Source organism: Podarcis muralis, chromosome 4 (genome assembly GCF_964188315.1).
Source record: "Podarcis muralis chromosome 4, rPodMur119.hap1.1, whole genome shotgun sequence".
NCBI classification, from domain to species: domain Eukaryota; kingdom Metazoa; phylum Chordata; class Lepidosauria; order Squamata; family Lacertidae; genus Podarcis; species Podarcis muralis.
Window position 1 is genome coordinate 77,123,617 of NC_135658.1, and position 23,017 is coordinate 77,146,633.

At 40.2% G+C, this 23,017-nt stretch overlaps 1 long non-coding RNA gene across 9 annotated transcripts in view; it reads right to left on the reverse strand.

Annotated features, from left to right (window-relative positions):
• Positions 1 to 3,495: 3,495 nt before the first annotated feature.
• LOC114596490 (uncharacterized) overlaps positions 3,496 to 23,017 on the reverse strand; it is a 55,117-nt gene continuing 35,595 nt past the window's right edge. For 7 of the 9 annotated variants that reach the window (XR_013392656.1, XR_013392659.1, XR_013392652.1 and 4 more), the window contains 2 exons: positions 15,039 to 15,141; positions 3,496 to 13,852 (listed from right to left, as the gene is read on the reverse strand). This is a non-coding gene — a long non-coding RNA (uncharacterized LOC114596490). The remainder of the gene's footprint in view (positions 13,853 to 15,038; positions 15,142 to 23,017) is intronic. The other 2 variants (XR_013392660.1, XR_013392655.1) reach the window with 2 other exon arrangements.

Here is a 23,017-nt window from a genome sequence, read left to right on the forward strand (position 1 = left end):
CACTGGAGCATAATTTCTGTTCTCATCCTGAAGCAAAGTTCTTAACCCGAGGTACTATTTCTAGATTAGCATAGTCTGTAACCTGAAGCATCTGTAACCTGAAGTGTCTGTAACCTGAGGTACCACTGTATAACATTGTGATGTTTCAGTCAGTCCTAACAAAACCATTACCTTACTTTTAAACTTTCCTTTTTCCTTTCCTCTTCACTGCTTCCTGAGAAGTGGGGAAGTGAAAAGAAAAATAGTTGCTTTTTCTGCATTTGTTTAATTAGCTGGTCCTGCTGGTCCTCAATCAGTGCAGCCTTTCTTATGGCAAGCAGCTGGTGTGGTTTTTTTCCTACCACTGTTTCGCTGTTAGCGACAAAGAGACTTGTGCAACCATTTTTTAAAAAAAATAATGCTCTCTCTTGTAGATGATATCTCCTGGGTTTGTGATAAGCAATGGCTTTGAGTCAACAAGCTGAACTACAATTCTCAAATAGCAACTCACTCTACTGTTTTATCTCCCCCTCCCCATGAGAAATATAAGAGTTTAGAAAACAACTCTGAGAGTTCTAAAGCAGCCACGTAAGGTTTTTGCTATTATTGCTTGAGTTGTTGTTTGCTGGTAGCCATCTTTTTACGCTTCCTGAGGTGTTTTTCATCCCCTTTCAGGGAGGTTGTATCAGGTCTTTCCTTTCCCTCAGCTGAAGCAGCTGCTCCTCTTAAGGAAATGCTTCATGCCCTTGTCAGTAGCTCTGCTTTTTCCACACTTTCGTTCCTTCAGAACTCACCATGTGGTGATTTATGGCACTTGAGTTTCTCAAGTTACTGTATAACTTCCTCCTCAGAGACTTCGTTCTGTATAAAGGCCATGCTCCCGTTTCCTGTGCCAAGTGCCCTTGGCACAGGAATTCCTGAGCCATTCTCAGTGGTGAAGATGAGGTAAGATTTTCACTTAACCTCTAAGTTATATCAACATCCTCCCCATTTGACCCACTCCAAAGCTTTGGGATACTCTCTGGGGCAAATGGAATCCTAATTGGGCAAATTGCACCATCCACTGCATATAGGACAGGGGCGCCGATCGATTTAGCAACCATCCACACACAGTAGTACTTTTTTCCCATGCACAGAGTGGAATGTTGTCTGTACCACCCATGAGGCTGGTTGCTTACCTAAAGGGAAGAAAATCCAATCCAGGGATCTATGCGTGGAAAGGCAGGCTGTGTACCTGTTGCTGCTTTTCGTGGTGCTCTCTGCCTCTCACCCCGCCATTTTGTCTCTCTCACACATACACAAACAAACACACAAATGCATTTCTGTCTCCACTTGTTCAATAAAGTGTAATATACCCTAAGCATCCTCTTCCTTCTTTCAGGCTCTTGGTAATCTGTTTGGAAGAGGAAAGGAGATTATGCCCGAGTGCTACTCTGCTTATCACCTGTACAATTTTTATATCCTGACCTGGGTTCTTGTGGGAGTAAGGTTGGGATATTTTAAAAATGCATCAAAAATAGATAAAATTGCAGCAAGCTGATGTTTGACACACGTGTATAGTAAGTGTGATCAAAAGCACTGGTGCAGTTAGGGGGTTTTAAATGTTGGATTTAATGGTCATGCCAGGGCCCATGTCTTTAGACTGTAATAGGCATTACTTCACTGGTAAAAATCAGGAGTAGGCAACCTAAGGCCCGGGGGCCGGATGTGGCCCAATCACCTTCTCAATCCGGCCCACGGACGGTGTGGGAATCAGCGTGTTTTTACATGAGTAGAATGTGTCCTTTTATTTAAAATGCATCTCTGGGTTATTTGTGGGGCATAGGAATTCGTTCATTTTTTATTTTATTTTTTTTCAAAATATAGTCTGGCCCCTGACATGGTCTGATGGATGGTGGACCGGCCCATGGCTGAAAAAGGTTGCTGACCCCTGGTAAAAATCATCCCTGCTGCCATTGGACAGTCCAACTGCTCATTCAAAGCCTGCCTAAATGGCACTGCGGATTCAAAGAGTGGGATGTGGTTGGATTTTTTTGATTTTTTTTTATTTATTTAGTGTTGATATATAATGACAAGACTATCAAGTATGGTATGTGCATTATATAAGATGAACACCGTTTCCACAAAAGAGAACATTTTCTCTCTCTTTTTAATATACATAGTCGTACCTTATTGAGTGAAGCATGTTTTCAGTAGTGTATACCAGTTCAAACTATAGGTCAGGAATTGCACATTTGAAATTTTCATATAGATATATAGCATCAGCTCTGCATATATCCAAAATAATGAGGTGAATCAGGATGATTCAGTATAATCTTTAACATTACTGGGTTGGGTCAAATTGGAACAACACAGAACAGATCCAAAACAGATTGGGCTGCTTCCAAACACTACAGATATGGATACAAGCCAAATCTTGCCACAGCTGCACAAGATCAATAGATAGACAGACAGAGAACTGCCTTCTCACACACATAGAGCTATCTTGTCAGGAAAAGGACTTAGCTGGGTGGGTCCTTTTCTCTGACACCTCTTCTGCTGGGAGAATGCTTTTATATGAGGGAAATCCAAGCATGCCACCCTCCTTTCCTGCCACTCCTGATAGTCTGAAGTGGTCCAATCTTTTAAGAGGCATTGCATTACATGATTCTGCTGTTTTGATTCTGTCGAGTTTTTATTCTTCAGTTGTATCCAAGTGATTTTCCATTCCGGTGCTGCTTCAGCTGTTTGCCTTTCAGTTTGCTTCTTCCCTAGGGGTGCATATTGCAGCATTAGCCCCAGTTCACATGTGTGTGTCAACCACTCATTGCAAGCGGCATCAAGTGATTATTGCATGTGTGGATGCCAATTAGTCATCACAAACTGGACTTCCATATTGCATGATGCCAACTCAAGCAGGATGTTTTTTAGACAGAGAATATTGAATGATCAAGTGATGACTCAATGTGATGTTTAAGAAGAACATTGCATCACCAAAGAATGGATGTGGCATTTCTCTCTGTCTGATTGTAATCCCTGTTTCTAAGTTGTGCAGAGAGAGAGAGATTTAGAACTGTGGTGCTGGTGAATTGGGACTTTGATTTGAGCAACCCGGGTTCAAATAACCCACAGCCATGGACCTCATTGAGTCAAGCAACAGCTCTCAGCTTCACCTACCTCTCAAGCTTGTTGTGAAGGTAATGTCACTCTGAGATCCTTGGAGGAAGAGGGAATTTCAAATGTAATAAATAAAGTTAGGCACTAATTTACCAAGGGAACATCAGTCTGTTTTCAAATGTAAAATTTGGACTGAAAGCAGCTGCCACAAATTAAATCACTCTGAAAGTAAACCTATTCAATAGCCCTAGTTTGTTTACAGTTGACAGTATTTGAATAATTTCTGCTCATATAAAAATGCACATACGTTTAAAACACAATATCCTGGTATAGGGAACATTTTAAGTAACATCTGACTAACTTTAATAATAAATATCATTTAAAAAAACACCACACAAATACACACAGGACTTTGGGGTTTTTTCCACACGTTAAAGGCTTTATTGTTAACAATACAATCTACTTTCCTTCTGCTTCACACTATAAGGTCTTTAAACATGTGGAGCAAAAATGCCCACCCACTAAAAGCATTATTTTATTGCGAAACTATTTGTGTGTTCTTTATTTGCATAAGATATTGACTGCCATTTGTACAGACAGGCATAACAATCCACATAAAGTCTCTCAGGCACAAATTCAATATAATGAACAAAAAATGGATATCTGAATTGTACACTAGTACAGTGTCTGCCATTGTGATGAAGAGAGTGGGCTGTATATTGCAGAGACCCCTGTGGCCAAACACATCTCTGCGTACTCCCCAGTGGAGACTTCCTACCACCAACAGAAAGAAACCAGTATTCTGTCTGATGTGCTCTGAGTGTGACAAAGAGATATAATGCAGGGAACTGGCTCTATTTCAGTGCAAACGGTGGTACTCCACAGGCTGTCACTTTGGTGAATGCAGATATAGCTAGATGTAGTTATTTGGGGCAAACCTTATTGGAATAACTTGCCAAAAGGAAGTAAATAAAGTGTGGCTGTGTGTGTGTGTGTGTGTGTGTGTGTGTGTGTGTGTGAAATATTACCTCATTTTATGTCATTATTTTTCCAAGACTAATTCCAAGTATATTAAACTCATGAAAACAATGTTCCACCCAGTTGACCAATTTAAAGAAGGTCCTGCTGGTACCAAGAAGAGTTAGAGAATATCATTAAACATGACCAGATGAGGCAGCAGGTAGCTGTAGCTTTCCTTAATGAAAATTTAAAGAGAGTACATGAAAATGATATTCCTACAATCCAAGAGAATACTAAGTTAAGGACATTCAATTACCACCAAGATCCAATTTAGCACTGAAGAAGTATTGTTTGTTGATCAGGATTTATTGCCTGAAGTGAACTGTTAGGCTGCTGACTAGCAATATAATTACTTTTTGCAGCACACCATGGCAGCACTGTTTATATTTATTTAATAGACAAGACAATATGTTCAGTGTGGGTTTTTTTCAGATTGTGCCATAAAGCATCAAAAGCCGAGGATTTTCATAAAATGAATGCGAATATCATCTTATGCTTACGTCTCACCATTGTGCAAAAAAAACCCCCAGAAAATCAACCGAAGTTGATAGGATGGGAATTTAGCAGCAGTCTAAACAATAAGCTGTTTAAGCAGCAAAAGTGGTCCAAAAGGAATAGCCGGGGCATACAAGAATGGCGCTTTTTATTTTCCTAAAATGGCTTTCTCTGGCTAGGATACATCAGCATGTCATTCACTAGTGTATTTTTGGTAATTTAAACCTCATCCTAAAAGTGGAACTTTTCAGAAATTGATTTTTAAAGATCCTATATTTAGGATGCTAAGGAGGTCGCAAGCAGGTGGGTGCGAAAAAAAGGCATTCTATCATATATTGCTGCAGAAGGGGGGGAGTGACAACAATATGTGTTTTTATTTTGTATTTTTGTGCTCCGAACCACCCTGAGATCTTTGGATGAAGGATGGTGTGTGTCAGGGAACTGCCATCGGCTCAGGGGCGAGAGGGGGAAAGCCGGATGGATTACAGAGAGCCCCCAAAGATTGTGGGAAGCAGCACCTCCTCAGCGGAGGAGAGTAACCACACCTCCAGCGGAGAGGAGCTTCAGGGCTTGGAGGAGGCGAGGCGGTGCCAGGACACCTTGCCTGAGCAAAGCAGGGAGGAGAGAGGTCCTCCATTACCCACGCCCTCCTTGCGCAGTAGGCTTCCGCGCAGAGAGGGGAAGCACAGACTGGGTGTCAAGAAACTACTCTGCTGGGGAAGGTTTAAGGACCGCCCACTCTCAGATTCTGCCAGTGAATGAGTGAGCCACGGAATAGTGGCGCTCTGCATGGTGAAGGTGTTTTTGTTTTGTTTTGTTTTTTGCACCAATAACAAGGCTTTACAGCCAACCAGGGAGGCATTTGCCTGATTGCTCTCGAGCAACCCTCTGATACCCTTACAGTGTGCAAATTAAATTCTAAAAAATCAGTAATAATAATAATAAATAAAAGTAGCTTATACTTTGTAGGGGGCGTTGTCCACATAAAGTCATAGGTTCTGAATCAGTAGCAGGACCCGCTTTGCTTGAAGTAGCTCCAGGACTCCACCTCCAGCACTTCCACTTTGAGCAGCAGGATAACAATCAAAGTTGATCAAACTGGACTCAGTGAGCTGTTTCAGCGTAAGGCAAGTTCATACGCTGAGCATTCCAAATCACTTACGCAAAAGGCACCTGTAACAGAAGGCAGCTCCTGCTGGGGTGCTCCTGTTCAGTGTTCCAGCCAGCCATACCATCTTTCAGGATCATAGAATCATGGAAGTGTAGAGTTGGAAGGGAATAAGAGGGTCATCAAGTCCAACCGCCCTGCGATGCAGGAATATTTTGCCCAATGTGGGGCTCGAACCCCTGAAATTAAGAATCTTGTGCCCTACCAACTGACCTATGCCCAGGTCTGTTCTCCTCTCCCCTACCTGATGGTTTTTTACTCCCCTTCCTGTCCTGTCCCCCCTCCATCCGCCTTATAGATAGTGCATTCTGTAGCCACTGCGCATGCTCAATCTTCATTGGGCTGCTTTAAGTAGAGGATGCTCTCCCTTATTTATGTCCTCTAAATATTTCTTGTTCTTCTGCAAATCTAGATGTTCCCCCAATCATTCTGGAACTTACCTGTTGGTTCCCAGTGACTCTGTTTTGGAGACATAGCCATCATAACTCAGCATCTGAATTTGCTGTAAATACACGATGCTTATTCTAAATCCTACACACACACACACACACACACACACGTTTGCTCTGGTGCACCTAGTGCTTTTTTCTGGGGGGGACGCAGGAGTACGGATACCCCTGAACATTTTGTGAATCTTTGTACTTTTGTCCTTTTATTGTATTTATTTTTCCTGATTTAAACTATAAAATGGTGGTTTTCTTGAGTCAATATGACAAGAAGAAGAAGAAGAAGAAGAAAAGCACTAGATGCACCTGTGGTATTCTCCCCTAGGCATGCTTCTCCATTCAGTTCAGCAGTGGACTCCCATCTACTGATCCCTTTGTGTGGGGCACTCCTCTTGCATTTAACATGATGAGAAATCTCTTATGGGCAAGGGAGATCCATGTGTATGCATCACAGTCTCCATAACTGATTAATTAGAGGAGACTATTTGGAAACAGCTTTAAGATCAGTGCAGCATTTTTCCCAGGCATAGGCAAACTCGGCCCTCCAGATGTTTTGGGACTACAACTCCCATCATCCCTAGCTAACAGGACCAGGGATGATGGGAGCTGTAGTCCCAAAACATCTGGAGGGCCAAGTTTGCCTATGCCTGATTTTTCCTATTAAATGTGTCCAATGCCTAAGTTTCAGACTCTGAACAGAGCAGTTAAAAGATCCTTGGATGGTCTACATGCTGGGGCCTCTTGTTTCATAAGAGAGTGGCATGGGTTGACCTTTAAGCCTGATCGCTCTAGTCAGAACAACTTTCTGCATGAAACAGCTAAGGAATGCATTTAGTCTGGGCTGTAGTACTGGCTAACAGGGAGCTGCCTTATATTGAATCAGACCATTGGTCGATATCAGTATTACCTACACTGATTGGTAATGGGTCTCCAGGTTTTCAAAAACTTCCCGTGTCGTACCTGGAGATGCCAAAGATTCAGCCAGGGATCTTCTGCATTTAGATGAATTTGACATCTGGCTAGGACTCCTCTTTCATACATTTATTGTATTACTACTACTACTACTACTACTACTACTATTATTATTATTATTATTATTATTATTATTTAATATATTAATATAATGAATTGATATATAATATATACCAGTTAATATTTAGATTTTCTAAGTGGTATAAACAAAAATGTTTATAAGAACAATTATAAGAACAATTACTCCTGGAAGTGAATAAGAACAATTAAAATTCATCATACAAACCTGCTGAAATACCTGCTGAAATAAGAAAGTCTTTGTCAGGCATGCTGCATTATAGCTAAAGAATAAAAACTATTCCCCAGGCTAGCCTTTTTTTAAAAAATGCTATGATGGCTACATGGCTAACTGCAATCCTATGCATATTTGCTCAGAGGTAAGCCCCATTGAGTTCAGTGACACTTACTCCCAGGATTTCTGCCTAAAGCATGTTAAACAGGTCAGTAAAACCAATATTGTATCCATGGGCTGATACTGTGTTCCTTGTATCAAGTCAGTTTTTCAATTGTTTCCTTGTACAACAGAATGCATAGTGGCAACATATATTATCCTTAAAAAAGATCGTCCTTTTCATTTGTATACCTAAGCAATTTATTCTTTCACAGCTTTTTTTATTTCAAAGAAATCACTAGCTAATGATATTTCAGACTTAAAAAAAAAAAAATCCACTTATTCACAAGCCTGTCCCTGAGGGAATTGTAGTGTGTTATCAGAAATTTTTTACCAAAGATCATTAACACATATTACAAACCAATTGAAACTGTGTATTTTCTTTGCAGATTACTTTTAACTTTAGAGCTGTTACAAAAAGAGACATTGAGTGATTTAATTTACTTAACCTGTCTACAAATTGCTGCGATGAGCAATATTCTGATTGCATTATACCACCAAAAAGCACAGATAACTATTGCTAATAGAGATGGGGGGGGGGTTCCCGATCACCCCCGATCATCCCAGAGCAGTGAAGATCTTAGCAGAGATTAATGTTTACCTCATTATTTAGAAAATTGCATTGAAAAAGAAGGAGCCTTTATTTGGTTGCTATATCTTAGAGAGAATAATACCACTTTGTCTTTCTTTTAACGGAGAGTTAAATTCAACAACAGTAATCAGATTAGTATTTCCTTTGAGAATATAGATGTATGTATTTCTTTCCCAACCCCAATATGTTTACTAGGATAAAGAGCTGATATTTGGCAAGAGAAACTATTCTTTTTATATATTAAGTATCCATAGAACGTTCATTGTGATAGATCACACTTTCTGTCTTTGAAGAACCAATTCTACACAGGTTTGCGTGATAAGGAACCACGGTGTGATTCCTTATTCTACATGGCAGAGAATTCTGTGGTGTATTAGAAGGTGTTAGTTTTCAGTCAGTAATGCCCTGGTGGATCAGAAACACCATCACCATGATGTCTGTGTGTCTGTTTAGGATTCCTTTTCTGAGGGGAAAGAGGGGAATGAAACAGTTCAAAGTCTGGTTGATAACAACCTACAGCAGTAGGTTGTATCAGTATCAACCAATGGACACAATGTCGGTTTTAGTGATCTAGTCACAATTTTTCAACATATATCAAAGGTTTGTTGTTTTTAATTTGGCAGCAAGGCAACAAGGAAAAAAGGAGGAAAGGCAGCCCCAAATGTTTTAAAATTAAAAGTCTTCTCCGTCTTTGGCTATCACTCGTAGCTGAGTAAGATTGTCTTCCATAAACATGGTTTTAACAATGAGTCCGCAAGTGACTTTGGAGGCCAGTTCTGGATCCACACATCTTTCCACAGTGGAGACATTGGTTTCCAGGTGGGAATTGATCACGGTGTGCATTTGCCAAGTGTGCCTTCCTCTTAGCACGTTTCTCCCTTGCATCCTGAGTTTCAGTGTCTTCAAAGCCCATGACACCTTTGGTAAAGGCTGTTCTCCAACTGGAGCACTCGCAGGCAAGTGTTTCCCAATTGTTGGTGTTTATACTACATTTTTTAAAATTTGCCTTGAGACAGTCTTTAAACCTCTTTTGTTGACCACCGGCATTACGCTTTCCATTTTTAAGTTCGGAATAGAGTAGTTGCTTTGGAAGACGATAATCAGGCATCCGCACAACATGACCAGTCCAATGAAGCTGATGTTGAAGATCATTGCTTCAGTACTGGTGATCTTTGCTTCTTCCAGTACACTAGTATTAGTTAGCCTGTCTTCCTAAGTGATGTGTAATTTTTTTCGGAGACACCATTGATGGAATCTTTTGAGGAGATGGAGTTTATAAGTGGTCCATGTTTCACAAGCATACAGTAAGGTTGGGAGTACAATAACTTTGTAAACAAGCATTTTGGCTTCCCTGTGAATGTTCTGGTTCTCAAACACTCTGCACTTCAATCGGGAGAAAGCCGCACTCTACAGGAAGCTATGTTATACCCAGTCAGATTATTTGCCCATCTGACTGGCAGCAGCCTTCCAGAGCCTCAGACATATCATCTACTACTTCATCCATCTAATTAAAGATGTATCGGCAAGTGAAGGGTGACAACTGGCCACTAAATAAGAAATGATACAGCTGCAGGAGGAAATGATCAACATACGTTTGCAACAGGAGCGGGAAACCTGATTTTAAGAAATTGTATCAAATTAAAGTAATTCGGTTTGATTTGTAATAATTTGGATTATAAAAATAAATATTAAAAAGATGTCTGGAATTGACCATGAGACCTTCTGCAAATCAACTCAGTGTTAAAAGGCTGAAGACAGACATTTATGGGAAACTTCCTCCACCCCCATTTCTAGTCTTATTAAGGAAATCTAGAACAGCCCCTGAAGACCCACAAGGTTCCTAGAATATGCAGACAGCTATTTTGATCAATAAACCCTGGTATTTAAAAATTTAAAAATTCTGCCAAGGAATTGATGGGATGCTCATCCAATGTGCAGAAAACGCCAAACTGGGAGGGGTAACTAATGCTGCAGAAGACAGAATCAGGATTCAAAATGACCTTAGCAGAGTGGAGAACTGGGGAAACTAACAAAATGAATTTCAGTAGGGACATATCTAAGGACCTGCACTTAGGCAGGCTGCACCAATATAAGATGAGAACACTGGCCTTGCCACTGGGACATGCAAAAAGGATCTAGGGGTCTTAGTAGACCACAAGCTTAACAGGAGTCAAAGTTATTCTAGGCTGCATTAACAGAAGTATAATGCCCTGATCAAGCGAAGTAATAGTCTTGTTGTATTCTGTCTTGGTCAGATCATACCTGGAGAAGCATGTCCTGTTCCAGGTGCCACAATTTTTTAAAAAATATGAATAAGCAGAAACATATGCAGGGGAGGGTAACCAAGATGATTAAGGGTCTGGAAACCAAGCCTTGTAGGCAACGTTTGGGTATGTTTAGCCTAGAGAAAAGGAGACTGAGAAGAGATATGATAGCCATCTTCAGATATCTAAAGGGTTGTCACATGGAAGGTAGAGCAAGTTTGTTTTGTCCTGCTTTGGAGGGTAGGACCTGAACCAATGGCATCAAATTACAAGGAAGGAGATTCCAGCTAAACATCAGCAAGAATTTTCTGGTGGTAAGAGCTGTTCAACAGTGGAATGGACTCCCTTGGAAGATGGATTTTAAGCAGAGGTTAGATGGTCATCTGTCATGGATGCTTTAGTTGAGATTCCTGAATTGCAGGGCATTGAATTAGATGACCCTCACGTTGGCTTCCAATGCTACAGTTCTATGATTCTATAGTCACTCTCAAGACAGTTATATAAAATAATGATCTGCAATGGAGCTTCAACAATATACAACCAACTGAAGTTGTGACTCCATGTTTTCTTTTCACATTTTAAAAAATCCCTGCCCAAATCTCACAATCCCATCTTCCATTGTGTGTTGAGATATGATTAATACTCTTTCATAAATCAAGCATAAGTAAGGGGAACAGTAGCAGAAATAATCCTGAAATATAATATGGCTACACAGTTAGTGTGATGCAATTTAGGATGATAATTTATTATTTTGGTAAGCAGCAACATTGCACATGGGCCTTCTGATTCAGTTCCACTGAGCCAAGTTCAACTAATTAGATTCCATGAACAGCGTAGTGTATTACAAAGCCAATAACTGACAGCTGTCAAGGTTCTCACTTTCAAGGTTTATTTTGCAACCTTATTATGCACCACTTGCGCCCGTCTTAATTAAGAATGGGGAAAATTCATACATTGGTGCATATATCTTGTTACTGGCATTGCTTGTATTCTGCACTCTTAATACGTTAAGCATCCATGGTCTCTTAAGTCTACCTGTGCAGAGGGATGGCTGTACTGCACTCTTTTCTTGAATGACAGAATGTTTACACAGGGTTTTTGTTGGGATTTAAACGATTTGATTCAGTGCATCTGAATCATGACATGGCGACTGTACTCACTAGATCACAAGTTAGTGGATCATTGGTGAGATGCTCCCAGAAATCTCTGCTGTGTAAAATCATTAAAAACAAAAAGACGAAACTCTGCTCCCAACCCTGCCCTTCTGATTTAGTGCAACAACACTAATCCAGCAATGATGTTTCCATCAGATAGGCTATCAATGTTAATTTAATGAGTATCTAATCTGCATTATTCACAGCTGGGAATTAGTACAGCTTTGGCTTTCATGCTTAAAAGCCGTAAGTGAATCATAGCAACGTAGGAAGTTACCTTCTACTGAATCAGGCCATTGTTCCACCTAGTTCAGTAGCTCTCTGGGACAAGGGCTGGAGATGACAAGGACTGAATCTGAGACCTTCTGCATTCCAAGAAGATTCTCTGCCACTGAGCTACGATGCATTGTTTCAAAGTACAACCAACTAAATGCGTATGCGCACAATCTTATATTCAGCTTGGAATTTCTCTGTTGTAATCACTGTGAGCGGGCAGAAGCAAATCTGTGACAACTCCTCCTTCGCTCATCATTCTTGCTAAGTTTGTCCACCTCTGTGGATTTGAAATATTGTTTCTTACCTGGTCCACAGTTTCTTTTCTATTGATTCTACTTAATTTTAATTTGATTTATTAGACTTTATATCACTTTATACATTCAAAAGTCTCAGAGAGTCTTATTGCCCTGAGACCCCCAGGTATAGGGGGGTATATTAATTCAATAAATAATAATAACACAAAAATCAACTTTTCAGCTGGGGAGTTGTTCTGTTCCAGTTTCACAGGTGTACGCAATAGTGTCACACTTTTGTGATAGTCTAAAAATAAGAGACTTACTTGGTAGCCCAGTTCATCTAGCACAGTAAGGCTGCACTTAACCATGCACACATTTGATTTTGTGTTTTTTTTCCAAAAAAAATAATATTGATTTTCACAAAATTATAAACACACAAACAGACAAACATAAATCATAACCTTATTAAAACTAATCTTATTAACATTGTCAAGTGGCTTCCTCGTATCCCCCTAATTGGATTTCAGTGCAAATCATTTGGAAGTCATTTCCAAATCAAAATTCTTATAAACTTAACATTTGATTTAGTTGATATTCATGGGGTGCGTGTTTTTAGTATTATATGGATTTGTTGTTTTTTATTGGTTTTAAACTTACAAAATGTATAAGTTTATAATTTTTATTTTAAAATATTTCTTTTATACATTTTCTATTTCTGCAAGTTGCCTTGGGGCTCTTTGAAAAAGGTGACCAAAAATTTTAAATAACAATAATGTAATCCCCATTGAACACAAGAGGACCTGCACATAGGAATACACTGTAGAAACATGAATTAAGCTTATCCCTGTGTTATGTAATGGAGCTGTTCCAGGTGATTAATGGGTTCTTGCCCTGAAGATTAAAGCATCTTCATACACACAATGAGTGGTGTTTAAATACACTTTACTCAGAATGGATCCATTGTAACTAATGAGCCTAACTTAGTCATGTTCAATGAGTCTACTCTGAGTAAAATTTAATTGATTATTCCCCGGTATGTTTAACAGATATGTTGTGAGCACAATTACTCATACGCCTTCTACAAGGCTTTCCATACAATTTTCCAAAACACATTTGGGATATTGCTACCCCCAAAAAAAAGTACTTTATTAAATTGCTTAGAAAGAATTCGGGCTGGAAGACTGAAACACTGGCAGATTGAAATGACAAATATGAAGAAGAAAGACAAGAGTTAGGTAGGAGTTCAGAACACTTGGCTAAAATTCAGGATTGGCCAATTATTTCCTCTTAATGCTGCATTCCAAAAATACTCAGGCCATCGCCAAAAATGATGCAACTTTGTGACAAGGAGGAGACGACTCATCACACAAGTGTGCCTATGAAAGGCCTTCTGGCTTCCGGCATCTAGTTTCATGCAAACATTTCTTGGATCTGCTTAAGACAGATAGTTGGAATCACTTCTAGGTTTCCCAGAAGGCACAGCTCTTTTGAAAAACGAAGCATACATATTATAGTGGAATTTAAGAATAAATTGCCCAGTTCCAGTCAGGCTGAAAGTATATTCTCGATTAAGATTTTAATAATGCTTAAATGGAAATCATTGACAATGGGACAGATCATCATTCTAATTACACCACAGGTAGCCTTACTTTTCCCCGTTCTTCTATTTCTGCAAGTCCATGAAGTTCATTGACACCAGGAACCTAAACATGTAACAACAAAGTAAGTTTTTAGTACCTTGGACCACAAGTGTATCGTTATAATCATGTACTAGACTGGGCACACACAGACATTTATTTTCAGGTACATGGGTTTACAATTGCAGTCAAAGTCTAGGTATTACTTCTAGGTATGTCATTAGGTGTTATTTGCAACATTGCTGGACGCAATGGCCAAGCTAGACATAACACCAAGAATTTATTCCCCTTCTTTGCTTATTTGTTTTTCTGAAAAGGAGTCTTGGGGTTGGCTACAGACTAGAATGGAAGAGTTACCAGAGAAAAGAAGATGACTGTTTGACTTCCTTCCATCCTGCCATTTTTACCCTCAAAATTGCACACATACAGTTATCTTTCCACATGTGGGGAAATGACATATTCAAAGTCACAAGAGAATACATAACCTATTTTCACATGCATCCATAGGAACAGTAATAACTGCTCTCTCTCCCACTGAAGCAAAATGTATCTTTAACAGTGACTCACATTTTGTAAGCTAATAGAAATTTTAGTATATATGCCCTGTATTTCGTTTTGCCACTAGTTTCTGTTGTTATTGATGTAACCCATCCTTTACCCTTTGGGGACAAGATGGGATATAAATCCTGAAAATTAATTAGTTAGTTAGTTAGGTAGTTAGTTAGTTAGTTAAGATGTGTATCAAGTTTAGCCACACACTGGCAACAATACAGTCTGCTTATTGTTGCCACTTTCATACAAAAGGTTTCATTTGAAGTTGCTGGCTTTTGGCTCAGCATAAATTCTTTGGCCCCGTGCAATAAATCATATACTACTTTCTGGACCTCAGTTACTCTGTACAATGTAAACACCAGTATTCTCCCAGACAATGTTAGACTTAAAAACCTTCACCTACTGCACAGAAGCTTATCTGAACTTCAAGGACACCGGTGATGATCTGGTTATCTGTGTCAGTTTCTTATCAAAGGACCAGTACTTTGGTTTAGCTTTGATGAGTAGAAGTGAATTTCCTTCTAATTTCTTAGTTATGTAACATATTCTGCTCTATAAAGAAAGCTCCCTTAATACATTTAACAGGGTCTTCTACACTTTGCCAAATATTCATACCCCCACATGTTTAGGCAAATTCATCTTTCAAAAACAGAACAACTTAAAAAGAAAACATGTCTTAGAGAATGATCAAGATGCTCACGCATAATGGATCCACCAACGAGGATGCGAATGTTGATTAACTTTGGAACACACAGGACTTCTGAAACTTCAAAGACCCCATGATCAGAAAACCTGGAAAGAGTCTACAAGGAAACCATAGATCATTAACAGCTTTGATTGGAAGATTTGGGTATTATAGGCAGAACTTATCAATTTTGTAGGTCAAATATCAAGCTAAAATGGCCTTGATTTCAGAATTGCCATTCCTCTTTGTCATGTCTTGTTTTAACCATTTACAAGTGAGAACATTAATATCTGAAAAGCGAAATCACCATTCAATAAACATCCTGAAGTGTTGTGTGCCATATTTCTATTTGGGAGGCAGTAGTTATCTGAGAGCGGCGTTCAGATGCAATCAAGGGGGATCTCAGCTTCACTGAGCTCTCACATGACAGCTTGGATCATTTCGGATCCCTTCCAGCAGAGACAAAACAGCATCAAAAGCAGGAAGGCTTTTTCCCACCCTCTTATTTCCAAGGATGAAAACACAACATCATTAGTCAAATTTACTCTGAACTTCTGCCTCCTCGTGTTGATTTGTACTCAGGTTGAGTAAACATATATTTTCATCATGGTAAATAATGTAAAAAGCCTATCAGTAACTTAATTGCTTAACGAATACTGTATTGTAGGGTGTAACCACTTTTTTTTAACTATAGTGCCGAAGTGAAGAGTCTCTCTTAAAATATATATATATATATATATATATATGAAAGAAAAGAAAAACACCCATTATATCTTGGCAATAAAGAAATCTGTTCCTTGTGGAAACTTTCGTTATTAGAAAATGTCAATCGAGTCTTCCCTCCCAGTTTTTGAAAAGCAAAGAAGAAAAGCCATCAAACAATTCCAAAGACAGACAAACATGAATTCTTTTTGTTGGTTGAAGATACTTTTGCTCATGCTTATGCATTTTTGGAAAATTCAGTCTATGACAAGTGATGACTCCATAATAGGAATGAAGGGCATATGATAGGCTTGGAAGCCCTGACAGTGAAAACAGCAGGTGGCCTCAAAAAGTAAGAAACAAATTTTCATCTGCAGGAGGAAGTATTTTGCATTGCATGTACAAAGAATCTCCTGTAAAGATGACTTTTTTTGGCGGTGGGGGTAGTCCTTGCACATGAAAGGACTTGACTTGGGAAAGCCTTGAGGGGAAAGTTTTCTTCTTGAACATATATTCTTGTTACTGGTGAAAAGACTGTGAGAGGCAGGGCTGCATGCAATCCAAGTTGTTTCTGTTCTGAGGCAAAAAAAACCCGTCTACAGTGGTGCCTCAGGTTAAGTACTTAATTCGTTCCGGAGGTCCGTACTTAACCTGAAACTGTTCTTAACCTGAAGCACCACTTTAGCTAATGGGGCCTCCTGCTGCCGCCGCACTGCCGGAGCACGATTTCTGTTCTCATCCTGAAGAAAAGTTCTTAACCTGAGGTACTATTTCTAGGTTAGCGGAGTATGTAACCTGAAGTGTATGTAACCTGAAGCTCATGTAACCCGAGGCACCACTGTAATCGGATAAGAACCTAAACTACTGAGACCAAAAAAAAAGTGGAAGAGAGATTGTGGCCCAGCGGCAGAACACATATGGCACATGCAGAACATATCAGATTCATTTCCTGGCTTCCTTTGATTTAAAAGGTATCTCAGGTAAGAGGGCAGGGGGTGTGGGTAGCTGGAAAGCTAAAATTGTGACATAATTTGTGTCTCTGATCGCCCTGGGACAAAATCTAAGAAGAGTGGATCCTATGGGCATCTAAACAAAAAGTTTCATGCAACCTCCGCAAGGTGATGAGCCAAAGAATATGGGGACCCAAAAGCAAATCTGCAAGATCAGATCTTCAGGGAGAAAAATACGTAAGAGGCCAAGAGAAAACATCTGCCTGGTGCCTTGGGAAGTTACTGCCAGCCAAATTCAACATGCCTGGGCTACGTGGAATAGTGACCTGACTTGTACTAAGGACAGATGTTCATGTGGTACAATAGGTCAGCTACCTTTAAAATCTGTACGTACTGATATTAGTTCTCGCAACTACAAATATCAGGATATGTATTATTGGCTCAATAAACCCTTGTAAGATAGGCATGTATAGATTAAACTACCAATCATTATTCCTGTTTATCACAGCATTCATTCACTATGACTGCCCAACATCATTTCCAATTCAAATGGCATTTATTACCTACCCACCAGAGCCAGAGCAATGCTTTACAACAGTGTGAAATTCAGCAATATATATATATATATATATATATATATATATATATATATATATATATATATATATATTTGCTTTCGTAGATTTTCACGGGTACAGGAATGCAGGTTTTGGTGTCCTCGGGTGTCTTCCCGTGTAAAAGTTGGGGTGTCTAGGCGACGTTTCGACGAGGTCTCACTCGTCATCTTCAGGCTGGTGCTTTCGGCTTCTTGTTACTGGAACAGAGCAGGATCTCAGTGTTTGAGTTCCTATAAATACTGTTGAGGAGGTGTGGTGTATAGCCTCCAATGTTCTGGGCCGAGAGGAAGTTCCCAGGCTAGTGTGCCTTTTCTTCTTTTGTTCCTTAATTGCTTGAGGGATATCTTGAGTGATTTCTTGAGTGATATCCTGAGTACCACTTAGGTGGGTCATTAGGTGTGGATTAGTTGCTAAAGCCTTTGTGTCTTGACCTCTTGAACTTTGTGAAGAGTTTTTCTGAGAAGATGGCTGTACTGCACTTAGTTGTGCTCTGGCTTGGCTTCGTGTATAGGGGCGAGCTGTGGTTTTGTGGCCTGTGCCAGCCAGATCTGTGTAGGGATTGCAGGGGGGTGCAGCATCCGGAGGTGCCACCATGGTTTGGCTACTGGATGGTGTCTGTAATTTATCTGTGGAGAGGGTCTGGGTTTGGGTCTGGTGTGGTTGATTGGTGATGGCGTTCTGTGTGCCTATCTATCTACCGGGAAAAAACACACACCAACCGCTACTTACATGCACAATCACACCACCACCCTGCACAAATAAACTCCGTAGCCAAGACTCTCATCTCCAGAACCAAATGCCTGGCTGACAAAGACCACTTGACAACTGAGTTACAGAATCTCTCAAATGTGTTAATTGCCAATGGATACCAGCAAAACAGGGTTACGAAGCTAATCCAAAAAGAAACACCCCCCAAAAACCAAGACACAGAAGAAAACAATGGCATGGCCCTCCTTCCTTATATCAAGGGCACTACAGATAAAATTAGCAAAATCCTCCATAAACACAATATCAAAACAGCCTTTTGCGCCAACCAAAAGATAACCAATATCCTCAGAAACCCCAAGTATAAAATCCAGTTGGAAAACCAAGGGGTCTATGAAATACCCTGCAAAGTCTGCCCAGCCACGTACATTGGACAAACAAACAGACGAATAAATGCACGTATCGCAGAACACAAGAATGCCGTCAAAAAAGAAGAAAAAACTTCCTCTCTTTTCCAACACATGAAAGAAACAGGACACGAAATTAATTTTGCAGATTCCAAATTGCTCTCTAACATGGAACATCACCACAAGAGAATAATCATGGAAGCCATCGAGATAGAGAAACACCCTGACAACATGAACAAGCGTGACGACACATCCCGCTTGCCAGACATCTGGAAATTAGCCCTCCCCACAAAAACTGACACCAGATCCAGAGGCACACAGAACGCCATCACCAATCAACCACACCAGACCCAAACCCAGACCCTCTCCACAGATAAATTACAGACACCATCCAGTAGCCAAACCATGGTGGCACCTCCGGATGCTGCACCCCCCTGCAATCCCTACACAGATCTGGCTGGCACAGGCCACAAAACCACAGCTCGCCCCTATACACGAAGCCAAGCCAGAGCACAACTAAGTGCAGTACAGCCATCTTCTCAGAAAAACTCTTCACAAAGTTCAAGAGGTCAAGACACAAAGGCTTTAGCAACTAATCCACACCTAATGACCCACCTAAGTGGTACTCAGGATATCACTCAAGAAATCACTCAAGATATCCCTCAAGCAATTAAGGAACAAAAGAAGAAAAGGCACACTAGCCTGGGAACTTCCTCTCGGCCCAGAACATTGGAGGCTATACACCACACCTCCTCAACAGTATTTATAGGAACTCAAACACTGAGATCCTGCTCTGTTCCAGTAACAAGAAGCCGAAAGCACCAGCCTGAAGATGACGAGTGAGACCTCGTCGAAACGTCGCCTAGACACCCCAACTTTTACACGGGAAGACACCCGAGGACACCAAAACCTGCATATATATATATATATATATATATATATATATATATATATATATAAAATTTTAATTTGTTTTAATTTGACTTGGCATATGATGTGGCACCACTATAAGCCATAGTTCCCTAATAAATAAACCTAAATGAAATAATTGTATCCTCACACACAGAAGGAAATGGACCCATCCTAACTTTCTCCCTCACATGTTAGTTGTCTATTTGCAATGACTGCTTCTCTCAGTGCAAGTTCCCTCCAGCATTTTGAGGACGTACAGTCAATGCAGATTTAATCCCTTGGGTGAAAGTAAATGTTTAGCGGGAGAGATCCCTGACTGGAGATCTCTCTTTCCTTAAATGAAATGCAGTCACAGTGGACGGCCAATTTGATCAAAACGGCAGCAGGATAAGGGGATGTCTAACCTTTTCCCCTGCATTGTTTTCCCAATCAAAATCTCTGTCTTTCTCTCTCCCTCTCTGTCTCTTTTATACACATAGCTACTACCGCCCCAAGTTCTTTCCTTACAACAGAGAGAGGCATTTTGATCAGGAAAATCATGCATGAAAAGGGGTTAAACACCATCTCTCTCCCAAACTATATGAAAATGATGTATAGATGGTATGTCACACCAGTAAGGATGGCAAAAATGTATAAAACTGGGTCAAATACTTCGCTCTATAAGATGCACCAGACCACAAGACGCACCTAGTTTTTGGAGGAGGAAAACAAGAAAAAAAATATTCTGAATCTCAGAAGCCAGAACAGCAGGAGGGAACGCTGTGCAGTGAAAGCAGCAATCCCTCTTGCTGTTCTGGCTTCTGGGATAGCTGTGCAGCCTGCATTTGCTCCATAAGACGCACACACATTTCCCCTTACTTTTTAGGAGGGAAAAAGTGAGTCTTATAGAGCAAAAAATACGGTACTTTGTATCATATGTGGTGGGAATGTAGAGAAGTTTTAAAATTTTGGGAGATGATATATAACGAGTTTAAAAGATGTTTAAAATGACATTTGGGGGGAAAACCAGAAGCATTTTTGTTAGGGATTTTAGGACGAGATCTGCCAAGAAAAACAAAGAACTTATTTATGTATGCTACAACAGCAGCAAGAGTCTTGTTAGCACAAAGATGGAAGAATGAGGAAATCCCAACGAAAGAACAATGGCAAGAAAAACGAATGAGCTATGCGGAATTGGCAAAGCTGACATACAAACTACGTGAGAAGGACAACAGGGACTTCAAGGAAGAATGGGAACTTTTTACAAATTATTTAAAAAGACAACAAAATGATTTGGATTCCTTGGCAGGTTTTGAATAAACACCCACAAATTTATTAGTAGAACATACGATGGATAAGGCAACGATATGTACAATTCTATAATATGCAGAGAAAATTATGTATAAAATCAGAGAAGGGAGTTGAGGGAAGTCTCTGGGGGGTGGGAGAGAGAGGGAGGCAGTGGCGTAGCGTGGGTTGTCAGCACCCGGGGCAAGGCAAGTAATTTGCGCCCCCTAACCCATGGATTTGCGCCCCCTAACCCGTGGATTTGCGCCCCCTAACCTGTGGATTTGCCCTAACCCCAGATGCTGCGCCCGGTGCGGCCGGCCCCCCCTGGACCCCCCACGCTACGCCACTGGAGGGAGGGGAGGGAATAAAAAGAGGGGGGAAATGTAATTGGTGATGTTGATTGATAATTTGTGTTGTTAAAAGTTTTCAATAAAAAATTTTTTAAAAAAAAACACCCTCTCTCTCTCTCTCTCTCTCTCTCACACACACACACACACACACACACACACACACACACACCAATCAAGCTGCAACCATAAGAAGCTGCATAGTTTTTTAAGGAAGGAGGGAAGGGCAGGCAAGTGTGGGTGCAATAGGTAGCTTCACCATCTGTAAGGACTAGGCCATCGCATCCCTCTCTTAAAGCAATAGCATTACTTCCCAGCAGTCTTCAAATATAGATGTTCTTGCCTCACTTCACAGCATTCCCACCAAAATTCTGCATCCAAAATAAAATACAAAACCCAATAAATCCTACAAAGAGAAACTCCATTTTTTCAAAGTGGAACAGACTGGGCAAATGCTAGACCCTTCACTCTACTTTTCAGGATTTGGAATTTGGTGTTCTCACCTACTAGAATGAGTTTGAACTTAAGGGAAGGAATCTGAGTGGGAAAGGTGTATAAACGCAGGGATCCCTGAACTGATGGCTTTGGTTAAGAGCCCTGCTGGGTTAAAAAGCTGCACCCGCAACTTATGGAAGATCTTTCACAGCTTCAGTGTGTATCTTTAAACTACTAAAGCACTCGCAAAAGCACATAAATTTATCTGAATTAGCTCTACCTATTGTGCATATTTTCTTTCTTACAATCTGCTACACCAAAGGACATAGTCAGTGCCTGCCTTCAGTAGTATGACAGTGGTACTGCTAGCTATGTCTTGTCTTCTATCCAATGTACGGTAAATAAAAAATAAAAATTGTGGTCTCTTCCAATAATTGTTGCCCTGGATTTCTTTGTGCACTGTCAACATTGGTATGTATAAATTAAAGGTTCAAGAATCAGGCTAATGGCTAAAGGTTCTGGATAAGATATTGGACTAATGGAACTCTGAAGCATATTGAGGGCACCAACTTGGGAAAGGCTGTTCTTGCCATTGGACTTTGCTTCAGATCTATGAAAGCCTGTCAGTGGAATGAACAGGTTTAACTTGAAATCCACAGAGTAACATCCAGACCTACACCTGTACATTGCATGCTCTCCATCCACAAACTATACAAATTAGCTTGTTATTACATGGAAGCAAGCCCTATTTACCTCCTCGGAACATTCATCTGAGCAAAGTGTTTACAGCGCCAGCTTTCTTTCTCCCTTGCCCACTCTAAACCCAGATTTATGTTTGCATATTTCACACACACACACACAAAGATGCTCTTTGTGTGCCATTCTGCACGTGCGTAAATTGGGTGTGCATCTTTTGTAAGCTTCTAATGCAAGCATCGAACACAAAATGAAAAGCCTTTGGCAACTATTCCCTGGAGAGGAACCACAGAAATAAATTATTAAAAATCCATCCATGTTTAAGCAGCACAGGGAAGTGAGGAAACACACAATGCTTTAGGCTGATTTTTGCTTTCATTATTTTAGCGCCCAGATGATGGGTTTTAAAAAGTATACTGGATCTCATTAGCTATTAAGTCAGATTCATTTGGGTGCCCACAAATCCAAATAAGCTATGATGCAATAGGCTTAACAGAGGCATATATGGACAGGAAAAAATATGTGTTAAACCACTAATTTCCTGTCTCAATCTGCTAATTAAAATGTGATTTCCCGTTTGTTTGTTTGTTTGTTTGTTTATTTATTTATTTCAAGTACTACATGACTTTAAGGGAATGTGATGAGGTAAGGACCTTTTTTAAAAATAAAAAAGGGAAGAAAGAAAAAGGAGTCATATATATCAGCTTGCTACATTTATATCCCACCTTTCCATCCAAAATGCAGCTAACAACAATAAAATCTACAATTAAATACATTCAAAAACAGATCGCTTTGTCATCGTGCTCTGCTGCTAAATTTAACTGATCATCTGTATTACAATTCCTGCCCGCCCTCCCTTCCTTTGGGGTGTTGGTAGTGCTTCAATCTGAGCATGTGAAAGTGAGCACAACATAACCTTCCTTGCAAACAACAGCAATCACTATCTGCTGGCAT